This window comes from Lemur catta, chromosome 9 (genome assembly GCF_020740605.2).
Source record: "Lemur catta isolate mLemCat1 chromosome 9, mLemCat1.pri, whole genome shotgun sequence".
Classification (NCBI taxonomy): domain Eukaryota; kingdom Metazoa; phylum Chordata; class Mammalia; order Primates; family Lemuridae; genus Lemur; species Lemur catta.
In genome coordinates, this window is record NC_059136.1 from 56,991,367 (window position 1) to 57,005,876 (window position 14,510).

The 14,510-nt window shown below is 43.8% G+C and overlaps 1 long non-coding RNA gene across 6 annotated transcripts in view; it reads left to right on the forward strand.

The window, feature by feature from the left end:
• LOC123645244 overlaps window positions 1-14,510 on the forward strand; it is a 64,275-nt gene that overhangs the window by 23,418 nt on the left and 26,347 nt on the right. For 4 of the 6 annotated variants that reach the window (XR_006737461.1, XR_006737462.1, XR_006737459.1 and 1 more), the window contains exons 1-2: window positions 9,597-10,287; window positions 11,260-11,401. This is a non-coding gene — a long non-coding RNA (uncharacterized LOC123645244). Of the gene's footprint in view, window positions 1-9,596; window positions 10,288-11,259; window positions 11,402-14,510 lie in introns of those variants that run through there. The other 2 variants (XR_006737460.1, XR_006737458.1) reach the window with 1 other exon arrangement.

The following is a 14,510-nucleotide window of genomic DNA, read 5'->3' on the forward strand; positions in this document are numbered from 1 at the left end:
TGTACCGCAATGTTTTGATTACTGTAACTTTGTAGTAAGTTTTGAAATCAGGAAGTATGAGTCTTCCAGCTTTGTTTTTCTTTCTCAAGATTGTTTTGGCTATTTGGGGTCCCTTGAGATTCCATACGAATTTTAGGATGGGCTTTACTATTTCTGCAAATATTTAAACATTTTTGATTTTTAAAATGTCGATTTTATGTGATTCAACTTAATAGTTGAACTCTATGGCCCACAATAAAGTGAATTAGGCTGAAGGAGGAGGGAACCGATTTTTTTTCTTTCTTTTTTTTTTTTTAGGAGGCAGAGGGAGGATAATAGGAAGAGGGGGCAAGGAGGGGCAGGGAGGGGAGAGGGTCCACCAAAGAAACTGATATTTTTTGAAGACACAATATGTGCTAAGCATGACCACCTATTCATACCTTGAATTATCTCTGGAATATAAGCAATATGAGGGCAACAAGTCTACGGCTCACTAGATATTTTTTAAACAAGTAAACGCTAAGCAGTGACGGGGGATTGCTTGAGCCCAGGAGTTTGAAGTTGCTGTGAGCTAGGCTGATGCCACGGCACTCTAGCCTGGGTAACAGAGCAGGACTCTATGTCTCAAAAAAAAATTATTGCTACCTAAAGTTAATAAATCCAGATTATATGATCCTTAAAAAAATGTTAAGCAGTGGCATAAAATAGACTAGGACATAATAACATTTTTCAGAGCATTTGTGATATAAGCCCTCCTATATAGAGGAAATATGTATGAAAATTGAGCAAACAGGTGCCTGACATATGGTAGCTGCTCAATAAACATTAGGATGGGGAGGCTGAGGCTCAGAGGGGTGACACAACATGCCCCAAAATAAACAGCTGGTATAGGGGGGGCAAACTCCATGTTCTTTCCATGCATGTTCTTGTATTTTATACAAGATCCAATCTTGGTAGCCCCTCAGCTCTGCTCCCCTCAATCCTCTAATGTGCACCCCCAATCCTTCGTCATATTATCCGTGAGGTCTCTGAGATGGTCATCCCAGGTCTGGACCACTGGAGAAAAAGGCAAAGACAGGAGGACTTGCCTTCCATGTCTCACTGCTGACCCCCGTCAGCTTCCTCCCCAGCCCCTCATAACCTCCGACGGCTGAGAGCTGCAGGGCCAGACTGTGTCCCCTGGGCAGACGTGCAGTTCTGCACCCTGCTTGCTTGGTCTCCAATTTCTGGGGGAGGAGGAGCAGGAGAAACCTTACTGAGACACCTCTATAAGCCAGTCACCACACTAAGCTCTTTACTTGCATTATTTCTTGTAGTGTTCATGACAGCCCATCAATCCATGCTTATCCTCATTTTATAATTGTGAAAACTGAAGTCACCGACACAACACCACATGGTACATTTCAACTTGGCTCTCTCTTATCCCAGTGCCCTCATGACCTAAGAGGGGACCAAAATGACATCGTATTCTCAAGAAGGAGCACAGAACAGTTAGAGGAGAGAGCGAGATTGAAATTATCAGAGGATGGGGACCCTTTATTCTAGTCATAAAATATTACCAGAATGCAATTGATCAGAAACTCCCAAGCTCTTAGCAAGTCCACCCCCCACCCCCCGCCAGGGGTTCAGTCAGGGGCAACTGCCCTGTCACTGGGAATTAGGAGAGTGCATGGAGGAGATGCTGTCCTTGGTAAAACTACCCCATAGGAAAGGAGGCAGGAGAATTAAGAAAATGAGAGGCTGAAAGGAGAAAATAGTAGAGGAGGAGTGAAGATTCTAGAGCCTGACGCACTTTGGTTTAAATCCTGCTCCACTGTTGGTTTACTGTGTGACCTTGGAAAAGTTACCTCCCCTCTCTAAGCCTCAGTTCCCCTATCTGTATAAAAGCGGACAAATAATGTCGACCTCATGGGGTCAAAAAAAATGACAAGGTTTAAAATGCTGGTGTTTGTAAAGGAGAATTTAATAAACATTGACTCTCCTCCCTGCTCTGAGGGATTAAGGAAAGCAGCATCACTTTACTTAAATGCATATAAAAAGGTTTCAGACCACTTCTTAACAGTGAGGATCTTTGTCAGTGAATATGCAAATCAAAAATAAAGAGAGGTTAAGAAACCCTGGCTAGTGGTTTCCCTATCTCTGCTTAAGATCTGGCTCATCAGGAGGGTTTTCCGCCTTGGAAAACAGAAGAGGCTCCTGTTTGCGACACTCTGCCTCTGACAGGGGGGAGCCTGCTGCTTCCCCGACTCCAGCCCATGCTGGGCACAAAAGGGTCTTGGGGTGGGAAGCCCTCCCTCTCAGGGCTCCCTTTGTCATTACCAGACGGACCAAAACTTAGAAGGGAAGACAAGAGGTGGAAGGGAGGGAGGGAAGTGGGGGTGTTGCAGTTCCATCTTCCTGTATGCTATGAAATATGCAAAAAAAAAAAAAAAAAAAGAGAAGCCCAGGGGCTGTAGTAACAATTCATAACAAGTCACAGGTTTCAGAATCCAAGGCAAGATCAACAACCTATGGTTGTGACCATTTCACTGACGTTCTCTCTCATCAATATCAAGCTGATCCTGGGTACAACTCACTGAAACACTCGACGTTCTTAGTGCACACTTTGTTTTTCATTTAGAAGCATAGGAAACATTTCAGTTATTTTTTCCATTCGTAAGTGCTGATGCATCAGTCCCTGTTCATTGCTGCTTATCAAAGAGCTTTCATGAACTCACATGGCTTCAGGAATTCTGCCTCAGGAGGTGTGTTGGATTCCACTTGTTCCCTTGCATCCTGCTTACCTGGCCTGTGTGTTCTGCTTTCCCTCCCCTGTCACTGAAGGCAGACACCTCAAATGGACCGTTTCACCCCTGCCCTGACTTTCCTCCAGCTCCATTTGATCCCAAGGATTTTTTTTTTAAAAATTGACTCACTCCAGTTGACTTACTCAAACTGACAAAATGCTGTTTTCTGTAATTCTAGCCATGAAGACACTACAGGGACAATCTTTAGGTCTTTATCATTCTGAAGAATAAAAAGAGAGAACCAAAGTGACTCAAATGGCTGTTTGTTTGTTGAGTGCACAGGGTGTTGGGGACCAAGCATTCTGTTTCCTCCCCACTTCATTCCTCTGCCTTGATACGTTAGTACTTGCCCTCTGTACAAGTGGGCTGATTATGTCTGTTGGGAGACTGCCCACACTTTACTTTTTTATAACAGCTAAATATCTTTCAGTGTTAGCTTGATTTTTGCTTGGGGGTCACATGGTTGGCCTGGGAGCCGAATGATTTTGCATGTTGAGGGAGGGAAGGTTGATGCTCAGTTCTGTATGGATATCAGGTGGGTCTGCAGTGCCTTACTGGATTACACAGACACATGCCAATTTATTTCCAAAAGCTTATGTTTCCTCTGCTACCCTCATCTTCTTGAACGTAGCATCTTGCTTATGGGATACTGGGAAGTGGTCGCATGCTAGGAAGCTGGTTCTTTACTCACAAAAGAGTTCAAGACGCCAACAGTCATATTAACTCTCCTTTTCTAAGATGCCCAGACCCTGTTTAGGAAGGACTACCTATGGAATGAAAAACTATTCCAGAAGAATCAGTGGATTCCTTGACTAAATAAAGTGTTGGTTTGGCCAAGCAGCAAGAGTATATAAAATATGGCTGAGCAAGTGGTTTTTGGCCTTCACTATATATAGGATTCACCTGGGGGTGATCAAAAACATATGCAGTTGCCCCGACTCTGCCCCAGAGATTCTGATTCCCATGGGCCCAAGTAGAAGTGTTTTTTAAAAGTTCTTCAGGCCGGGCGTGGTGGCTCACGCCTGTAATCCTAGCCCTTTGGGAGGCTGAGGCAGGTGGATTGCTCGAGGTCAAGAGTTCGAGACCAGCCTGAGCAAGAGCGAGACCCCGTCTCTACTAAAAACAGAAAGAAATTGTTTGGCCAACTAAAAATATATGTAGAAAAAATTAGCCGGGCATGGTGGCGCATGCCTGTAGTCCCAGCTACTCGGGAGGCTGAGGCAGTAGGATCGCTTAAGCCCAGGAGTTTGAGGTTGCTGTGAGCTAGGCTGATGCCACGGCACTCACTCTAGCCGGGCAACAGAGTGAGACCCTGTCTCAAAAAAAAGAAAAAGAAAAAGAAAAAAGTTCTTCAGGTGATTCTAAATGGCAGCCGGTTCAGAACACTTGGGGCTAGGCTCTCTCCTCTATGGAAAGATCTAGAATTTATCTTAGAAGCATCTATAAAATAGATTTGCTGTTTGATAGTCTCCAGTGATTGACACTAGAACTATTTGATTGATTGTACCTTCGTAAATAGTTCTTCTGTCACTAACAACCATCCAGCAACTATGTGAACAATCTAGACTTCAGTCTCCTTGTCTATAAAATAGAGGCTCAGCTGATATGAGTTCCAAGCTGCCTCCCAGGTTTAACTTTCTATCATATTATGATTCCTAATATCTTTATGACTCAAATTCCTGAAGAGGATAGCAGATGGAGGAAATAAGTAGGAATTTGAAAGAGAGAGGCTAAAAATAAGCATAAAGTAATAAACAATGATACTTGGTAGAACCAGATTATAAACCTGGGTCTCTCAGGGGGTTATTTATGTGGCCTGGTTAAGAACCCAGACTTAATGGTGCTCATCTCAGCTGCTTATGATCTTGGGCAGATTACTAAACTTCTCTGCCTCAGTGTTTTAATCTGTAAAGTGGAGTCAGTAATAGGACCTATGTCACAGAACATGTTCTGTGACATAGGTAGAATGAGTTCATCCACATAAAATACTTCAAACACTAGCTGGCTCTAGCATGTGCTTGATAAATAGTACCTGTTGTGATTATGACTCCAAGACTCCTTCCTTTGACCCGTGCTCATTTAAATACAACTAAAAATCCTCCCTGCCTTCAGGTTCTAGGTCTGTAGCTGAATAAAATTCATATCAAGAAGAATCAGCTCAACTGGCATTATGAAGACATGTCTGATGCTGGAACCCTGTGAGAAAATATTACTTAATGGGGGCAAAATCTAGATGTTTGGGAGTGGTCATGCCCCTACAGTGGGGGCTGTGTAAACTGCTTGCTGGACATCTTAGGATCCTCTATCAGAACACCGTACTGGGATTTTGATTTTGTTCTTGTAAGTAATACCAGGCTCGCCTTTCTCCAAAGAGCATGATGCATTCTCTGTGACATCACAATGAGTGGGGTCACTCCTCCCTGTCTTCTGCTGCACACTCCCTGCGCAGTGTTTCTGTAATACTATGAGGGAGCCAGGGAATGTTCTAGAGATTCTCATTCCCTAAACTCAACCTGATTCTCAAATACAGTGCATGTCTGGGCCCTTCCACTGCTCAACGTTTTCCTGTTCAGGATTATAATCCCGGAAGAGTCACGATGACCCTGCAGGAGAATAGTTGTTAATAGATGCATCATTTAAATTTTCTCTTGCCACATTGATTATGGCCCTGGGTTGTTCTTAAGCAACCAGAGAAAATAGGAACAATGCTTGGAAGAGTAATCCCTACTTCAAGCAAATCAAAATAGGACACTTTTTGATTTATACAGAGGACAAAGTAGGAGACAATGATTGGGTTTATTCAAATATGTATTATTTTACATTATGGTAAAATTCTCTTCAGTGGGTTTCCTATTGCATTTCATATATGAGTGGACATTCAAGCATTCGATTTGGTATTAGACATTAAAAGAGGAGGTAGAGTGTCAGAAGCCCTGGTGGGGTCAGGACACTTGGTTTCCAGTCTTACCACTGCCCTGGGCACACCACCAGCTCTCAAAGCCTCAGCGTCCTTGCCCATGATAAAGTTGAGTATGTTGTCTGAGGTCCCTAACCACAGTGCAATCTGTTTATGGGTAACTTTTGGTCAATCTGGCTAAATATTTGTCAATTTTGTTGATCTTTTCAAAGAACCAACTTTTAGTTTCACTGATTTTTTTTTTCTCTAATACTTTTCTAGTCGCCGTTTCACTCGTTTTTGCTCTAATCTCGATTATTTCCTTCTTTCTCTTTGCTTTAGGTTTAGTTTGGTCTTTTTCCAGTGTCTCAAGGTAGAAGTTTAGGTTATTGATTTGAGATCTTTCTCCTTTCCTTTTTTTTCCTTCTTTCTTTCTTTTTTTTCTTTCTTTCTTTCTTTCTTTCTTTCTTGTCTTGCTCTGTCACCCAGGCTGGGGAGCAGTGGTGTCATCATAGCTCACTGCAACCATAGCCCTGCAACCAGGGCTCAAGTGATCCTCCTGCCTTGGCCTCTCTAGTAGCTGGGACTACAGGTGCATCCCACCACACCCAGCTAACCTTTCTTAATATAGCTATATCATTCATAGCTATAAATTTCCCTTTAGACACTGCTTTAGCTGTATCCCATAAGCTTTCATATGTTGCATCTTCATTTTCATTCATATCAATGTGTTTTCTGATTTCCACTTTCATTTCTTGTTTGACCCATTGGTTATTTTGGTTATTTTAGAGTGTGTTGTTTAATTTCTGTGTATTTGTGAGTTTTCCAAATTTATTCCTACTATTGATTTCACTCTACTCTGGTCAGAGAACACACTTTGTATTATTTCCATCCTTTTAAATTTATTGGTTTGTTTTGTGCCTAGTATATGGTTTATACTGGAGAATGTTCCATTTGCACTTGAGAAGAATGTGTATTCTGTTGCTGGATGGAATGTTCTGTAGATGTCTGTTAGGTCTAGTTGTTTTATAGTGTTGTTCAGGTCTCCTATTTCCTTGTTAATCCCTCTAGTTTTTCTATCCATTATTGAAAGTGGTGTATTGAAGTATGTAGCTGACTTCTGAAGACTGCTTGGACTGTGTTTTAAAGCACACAGTAGTTCACCTTCTAAGGAGTACTTATATCTATGAAGCACAATTGTAGTCACAGCATCCCTATAAAGCAGATAAATAATGATATTGGTATTCCCTTTTTAAAAATGGACAAGTACTAGCATGGAGCAATTAACTGATATGCCCAGAATTAGTGAGTGAGTAGCTGAGTAGGGCCAGTGAGCAAGTCTTCTGACTGTTCCCAGAATTACCCCTCCTTTAGCTGAACTGCCTTCCTTGTGGACCAGTTACAACAGTTCACCAACATATTGTGTGTGTCTGTGTCTGTGTGTCAGTGTGACACAGAGTGACAGAGACAGAGAGCACGTGCAAGTGTGCGGGGCAAATGCAATGTTAAATTTCTGTTTATCCTGGAGCCACAGTCAGGCTTAATCATTCTTGGAATTTTTGTACATGATCAGAGTGTAGTTGTGGACTTATTATTTACATAACATTTTCCTTTCATCTCCCCTTCACCTGGAGGGAGAAAAGGGGACTTTCTCCCAGTAGAGACCCTGCTCCCCTTATCTTTCGTGCTGAAAGCCCAAAGGCCTTCCTGCTGCCTTCTCAGGGCTGTGTTGGGGACGTGACTGGGGTGTCAGATTGATCATTAATAAGGCGGATAATCACATGTTTTCTCTCCTCTCTTGTTTCCTGCCTTCCCTCATTCTCACCTGGCTGTCTACATGGTGGGCCCTCAATCAATATTTATTGATTTGGTTTTGTAAAGAGGCCAGGCGGTTATGCCCTAGTTAATGAATAAGGGATTTCAATGAGAGGTGGGGCCGACAGCGACCCAGGCATTTTCTGGAGTCTGTCTCTGGGAAGAATGGTAGATGAAGACCGAGAGAGGAAACAAGCAGCAGCACAGGGTCACAGCAAGAGAGGGACACCTGGACTCTGGTCCTGCCACTGAGACTCCTCACCTCTCAGGGGAGTGGCAGCCTCTGTGTCTGTGACTGTAATGTGTGGGTGCTGAACCGGAAGGTCTGTAGGGTTTATTTCTGCTATAATTTTTTCTCACTCAGAGAAATGCTTAATTCCTTTGCTCACTTGCTTTCATACTCACACCCTGATTCAATATCTATTAACAGAGCACCTACTAAGTGCCAGGCAACAAGGAGGTCTGGGTGGGAGGTGGGGAGGGGATGCAGAGATAAGTGGTGAGCAGCTCCAGGCCGTGAGCCCATCTTGCTGGCTAGAGGAAGAGAATGGGACACAGACATCCACATGGATAACAATAAGGGCAGGATTAGATTGCTAGCTCCTGGGGTAACACCCCACCCAGGCCTGTATAGCTGGTGCTTGCCTCGGGAACCTGGGAAACTGAGGCAATGCCAAGGGGAAGCTGGGAGGAGGGGGGTTCTTGAATAAGTGGGAGGGCTCGGTGAGACTCTTCCAAGCACTTAACAGTATTTGAGGAGGTCATAGATCACCTCTCACCCACCCCCTGAAGACAAGGAGGGATGAATGCACGTAGTGACTGTGTGTCTAGGTATGTGGGGTTGAGTAAAGAACCCATATGGCAGTGTTTATACTATAGGCTGGGTCCATCAAATAGGTTACCAGTGTTCTGTGAGAAGGGTTGCCCCTAAGATCTGTTGTTCCTCAGAGATCAGCAGAACTCAAGTGGTCCTTGGAAGGAGGTCTATAAATCTTCCAGGGCCACACCCCAGGTAGCCACAGCCTGACCTGCAAGTGAACACGGGCCATCACCCAGGCTCAGCTTAGCTCCCTTCCTAGTGATTGCAGAGCCCACAGGCCAAACCAGCCCATGCAAATGTCCAGCAGAGCTTGCAAATGAAACCAAAACTAAAAAAGAGAAAATTGAAGAAATCCTGAGTCATGTCCTCTTTTGTGCAGCCTGAACCATCTGGCTGCCATGCACAAGACCAGCCGCAGCATCTGCTCTTGGCTATTGGATGATGGGACTCTGGTAATACACCAACTTCACTTTGCCTCCCATTGGACCAGAGAGGGGGGAGATCCCATCTGGATCTGGATCCACTCAACCAACAAGAGATGCAATGTGGGTGTAACTCAAATCCTAACATGGCAGTGAGAATAACAACATGGCTAAATTGATTGCTCAGTGTGTGCCAGGCACTGTGTTAAGCACTTTGTATATATTACCTTATTCCATTCTTCAATCCTACAAGGTAGGTCTATCATTATCCCTGTTTTTATTGATGAGGAAACTGAGACATTGAGAAAGCAAAAATAATTAAAATCTGGAGCTTGTAACTCCTAAAGACACATTTTATTTCTTTATTTATTTATTCATTCATTCATTCATTCATTTATTCATTGTAGAGACAAGGTCTCCTTCTGTTGCCCAGGCTGGTCTCAAACTCCTGGCCTCAAGCGATCATCCTGCTTCGGCCCCCGAAAGTGCTGGGATTACAGGCATGTGCCACCATGCCCAGCCAAGACACATGCTTAACTGTTACTCAATAATGCACCTCTAATGGCTCTATTTTACCATAGTGAAAATTAAGCAACAGAACACACACATCAGAACATCTTTCTCTTCTTGTGAGTTGAGTTTTGATCTGAATGTTTGTGTTTTCTGTTGGATGTATATTTTTAATATTGTAAGCCACTGCAATTTCTTGATGGAATTAGGCACATCACAAAGCACAATTTATTTAAAAAAAAAAACAAAAGCAACAGAACACACACACAGATCATGGAAATCGGCTCCAAACTCTAGTTATGACTGCTTTGGGCTGGGGGCTGGCGGAGTTGTCTTCGTGGCTGCCAGACAGAGGTTGTTTGAACTTGGCTGGTTATGAGAGCCAACAGAGTGAACTTGAAGAGAAAAATAAACATATAACAACTGTTCAAAGCTTTGAGTGTTATGGTTGCTAACTGAGAAAGGCTCTAAATGATACCTGCCAGGGTGGAGGAATTTCACTCCCGGGGATTAATGGCTCAGGCTAACTCTGGGACTGTGTTCCTTCAGAGTCCCCCTTAAGGTTATAAACGGTTCTAGTGTTGCAGTCAGTGAGAAACAGATAATGCATCAGGGTAGCCCAGGGCAGCGAAAGCACCTTTAACTCTGAACCTCTTAGATGGACTCTTCATACGTGCACACACACACGTGCACTCTCAGACATACATACACACACACATGCCATCTTGTACACACTTGCACCCAGATATAGCCATGTGCAAAAGCACACACCAGCCCATGTAACACTCGTACTTTCACACACACACATATTCTCTCTCTTACATACAACACATTCCTACTCTCTCTCTCACCTGCACACACATACTTCTGGCGAGACTGCAGCAGCTGTACTGACCTGCCCAGGTCTCTTTCAGGGCCCAGCCTCGGTCGGCGTTTTCTCAGGCCCAGGCTCATTTTGGCCATCATGGTGTCTTCACCTTTCCCTCAGAGCCTGGTCACACTGTCACAAGGTCCTGCACTTCACGTGGCGAGAGTGTGAGCGGCCAGAGGCTACTGCAAGTAAGTGCAACTGTGCTGAGTGAGTGGGACTGGGTGAGAGGTGGGAGCCCTTAGCTGGCCCCTCACCGGGGGTACCTGGCATCTTGGCCCCCTCTCCCTCCTTCCCCTTCCTGAGATAGCTTGGTGATGTGGACAGGGCTTTGGGAAACATCAGGCCTGGGGCAAGTCACATTTCCGGGACCATGTTTGAGCTGCCTAAATTTCTCTGAGTTTCGCTTTCCTCAGGTGTAAAATGGAGTTAATATGTTATGGAGTTGGAGAAAGTACCAAACCCCATGCTTGATAGGAATGCACTAGCGCAATGGGTGTTATTAGCAGTGATTTCTGGCTGATAAGTTGTAAAATGTCTCTCTTACTCACTCCCGACTCATACTGGCAAATTTTCATGCCAAATGAGTCACTTTTGTATCAATGTGGCTCTAAAAAAAACTTTTTAAAAAAGAAATGCCAATATACTACACTGATTACCATTGCAGGAAAAGGATTTAGAGGATTTAGAGATCCTCTAAAAAGGATCTCTGTTCCTATGTGTAAGAAGTTCAGGAGTGAGTTTCCATCATGAGTGACACAAGGCACTGTCTCCATGAGTGGCTCTGAAGGCCCAGAGGCAATACCTCTTCTCCTCAATCTGCTCACTTCTTCTTGCAAGATTTACTGGTGCTGATTAAACATGAATTTTGATAAGAAAAAAATGAAATGCTGTAGTTCCCCAGAAGAGGAAAACAGAGGGGGAAACTGCCAGATACCAAAGATAAAGTACCTCTTTTCACAATTTTGCTGAATATGGTCTCATTGAACATCTTCCCAGCAGTGAGGATAGTTGTGAATACCATTTCTTGAGCACCTACTTTTTCCCAAGCACTATTGGAATCTAACATACTTTGCCTTTCTTCACCTTTATAACACTTCCCACAAATGTCATGACATTATTATTGTTGTCATAATCCATTTCATGTGTCTCTTTCTCACTAGAGGACAAGCTTCAGGAGGGCGTGGGCCTGGTCTCTGCTGCTCGCTGTTGGATAGCCGTGTCTAGCACAGTGTCTGGCGCGTAGCAATGCTTAGTAAATGCTCATTGAATGACTGAATCAGCTACAGTTCTTGCAGCAGAGCGGTAAGTTAGGCATTATCATCTCTGTTTTACGTATAAGGAAATGAATGCTTAAAGTGAAATGACTTTCTATGGAGATACTGCTTTATGGTGCTAGGAACTACAGTTTGTTGATTCCAAATACATTTGCTTTCTTGGCTACTAAAGTGACTATTCTAGTGACAGCCTCTACTGGGTAGTCTTGTTTTGGTTATTGTAAACCCTGAAGGGTAATTGCTTAATAAACATTCTTCTGGGTTTAGCTCCTTTCTCTAGTCTTTAGTCACCCCTGATGGACTGTTTAACTTTTCCTTTTAACTTCTCACTCATTTACTCTCTCCTATCTTAGCTTGTACTGCCTTCGCTCAGTCAGTCCCTTTCTTTTTCCCCTGAGCAGAGGGCCATCTTAACACAATCCCCATCCTGTCCTCTGGGCTCCTTCCTGGCTCTAGTTCCTTCCTCTGGCTGAGGGATCCTAGCCATGAAGCTAGGAATCAGTATCACCAAGATTGTACCATGTAATCAGCAGCCACCCTGTCTGTCCTGGCTAGAGCCAACAATAACCTCCTTGTTGCCAAATCCCATGGACACTCCAGAGTTCCCACCTCACTTGATCTCTCATCTGCACTTGGTAATGTTGGCTGCGCCCACGGGCAAGCACTCGCGTTCCCCCGCCTACCCTGTCACCTGTGTGACATCTATCTGCTTCCCAAATGGTGGTGCTCCCGGGTTCTCTGTTCATCCTATGTAGTTTCCCTGGGATACCTCATCTGCTCTCCCGTGGCTTTGATGTCATCTTCATCCAGAGAGTCTCAATGCTATGGAGCTTAAGGATGATCTGATAATAATCCTGATCTCTGCTTTGTCAGGTTAGGGGAGGGGCTGCGTTCAGATGATTCAGATGCAGGTTGTTCTCTGTCCTCGGAACACAGAGTGAAACACACTGAGCTACATGGGCTGGTATTTCCCAGTTCTGTACCCTTCCAAACTCCAGGCCTGAGTAGCCCACTACGAATAGCCCCGCTGTGTAGTAGACTTAATGTTTGCTGCTATGTAATTGACTTGGCTGTAGCAGTCAAGGTGAGGTGCCACCCAAATCTCCCTTCAGGGAGAGACTTTTTGTCCCAGCTGTAGAGAGTGTAGAGAGTATTCAGGCGTCAGCATCCACCCTTCCAGGCCCCAGCCTCTAGAAGCACATTAGAATCACCTGGGAGGCTCCGAAACATACTGATGCCTGGGTCCACAGACCATTTAAACAGAATCTCTTGGGGAGGGGCCTGGAAGTGGCATTTTTTTTGTCTCCCCAGATGCCTGTAATGCACAGCCATGGCTGGGGAACCTCTGGCCTTAGGAGCATCCAAGCACATCCAAAGTGCTTAAGAAATCCACCTGGCAATCATTAACCACACTCTTACACGCTTCTTTCAGGAGCCACAGGGCTGAGCACCCAAGTTAAAAGCCTGTTTGGGTTGCATGTATTTCTTCTCCGCCTTCTGGAACTCAGGTGCAGAGAGCTGAGCTTGTCCTCTTCATCAGTTCACAGCACATTGGCTTCACTGGTCCATGCAGGGCCCCTCTCTGGTTTTCTACATTTATTCACCTTTATCTCCATTCTCCTCCACAGGCAACCATTCTAGTACATCTAATGTATATATGGTGTATACCTGTATTTACACGCATTCTTGTACAAATGTGTTTTGCCGCTTTTTATGCCTGCATTTTGACTTTATGTAAATATATTGTGTTCAAGACTCATTCTGCTTGCTCATTTTTCACTCCATCCATGTTGCTGTGGGCACATCCAGTTGGTTGTTCCTAACTGCTGCAAAGTATTCCAGCTGGTGCCTGCCCCCCACGTTTTCCACACACACCCCCAGTGGCATCACCCACGCTGCTCCCAGCTTCAGCACCACAGCGCAGTAATCACCCTTGCTTCTGTCCCCTCGGGGGCCTCTGCGAGAATTTCTCTAGGATACATACCCTCTCTCCAGTCTTTGACATATATATTTTAGGTCTCCTTATTTATGTGTTTTTGCATAATAGTTACTTTTACAACAATACATGCAAAAAAAAAAAATCCAAGTGCTTTGTGTAATGTGTTGACTATAATTATAGGCCCAAACAGTATGTGTGAGTGGTTATAAGAAAACAACCAAACACACTCCTAATGCCACAAAAAAGAATTGGGAGTTGTGGAATCTCAGTGTCATTTAATCCTGATACCCTTTCAGGTAGGATTTTAACAGAAGGAGTAGTCTCCAGTAAGGACCACTGGGTCACCTTAATTGAAATCTCAGTGAAATTTAGCCATTTCTTGGCTTGTTTAAAAATGTCATTAGGTAAACAACTTCTAACGCCTGTCAATCTTAACAGAGCTCCTTACAAGCTACATACGGCCGAAGATGAAGCCCAGTTCAAGAAATCAGGTTGTATGCATTAAACCTAACCTCTACCGACAAATGTAAGCAGAATAACACATTCCAGTTTAGAAAAGAATGACATTTTGCCAAAACTCTGCTCATTAGAATCATCATTATAAGCTGAATGGAATGCTGAAAAGACTTCAACATTTAATTGGCAAGCATCCTGAGTGGTAGTAGTTCATTGAAAATCCTTTATACAATAGTTATGTTATGTAACACACTGGTATCTATGAAATTTCCAACCCAGATTTCTGTGTTTTAAAGCAGTTGTTACTTTAGCAGAAATATACAAGTTAATGCTGAGACTTGTGATAGTTTTTGCCTTTGACCAGAAGCTTCCATAGTTATTAAGCGTTTACTCTCCAGCTAGTAGACTGTAGTGGTTAATATTGCAGACCTCTTATTAGTACTGTCACTTCGGGCAACATGATTATCATTTCTGTGCCTCAGTGTCCTCATCTGAAAAACAGGGTGGTAGTAGGCCCTGCCTGTCAGTGGTGGTGTAAGAATTAAATGAAATAACAAACCTAAGGCACTTTGCTTATAGAAAGCCCTAGAATGTAATAAGCCTTGAGATACTAGCAAGTATCCTTGTGATGATGATTTATTTGGCATCCTGGCCAGAACTGGGGTATTTCAACTCCAGGTAATTTCTTTAGATTCACTTACTCTGCGGCTCTTCCTCTGGCTAGTCCATAGCACATGCTCTC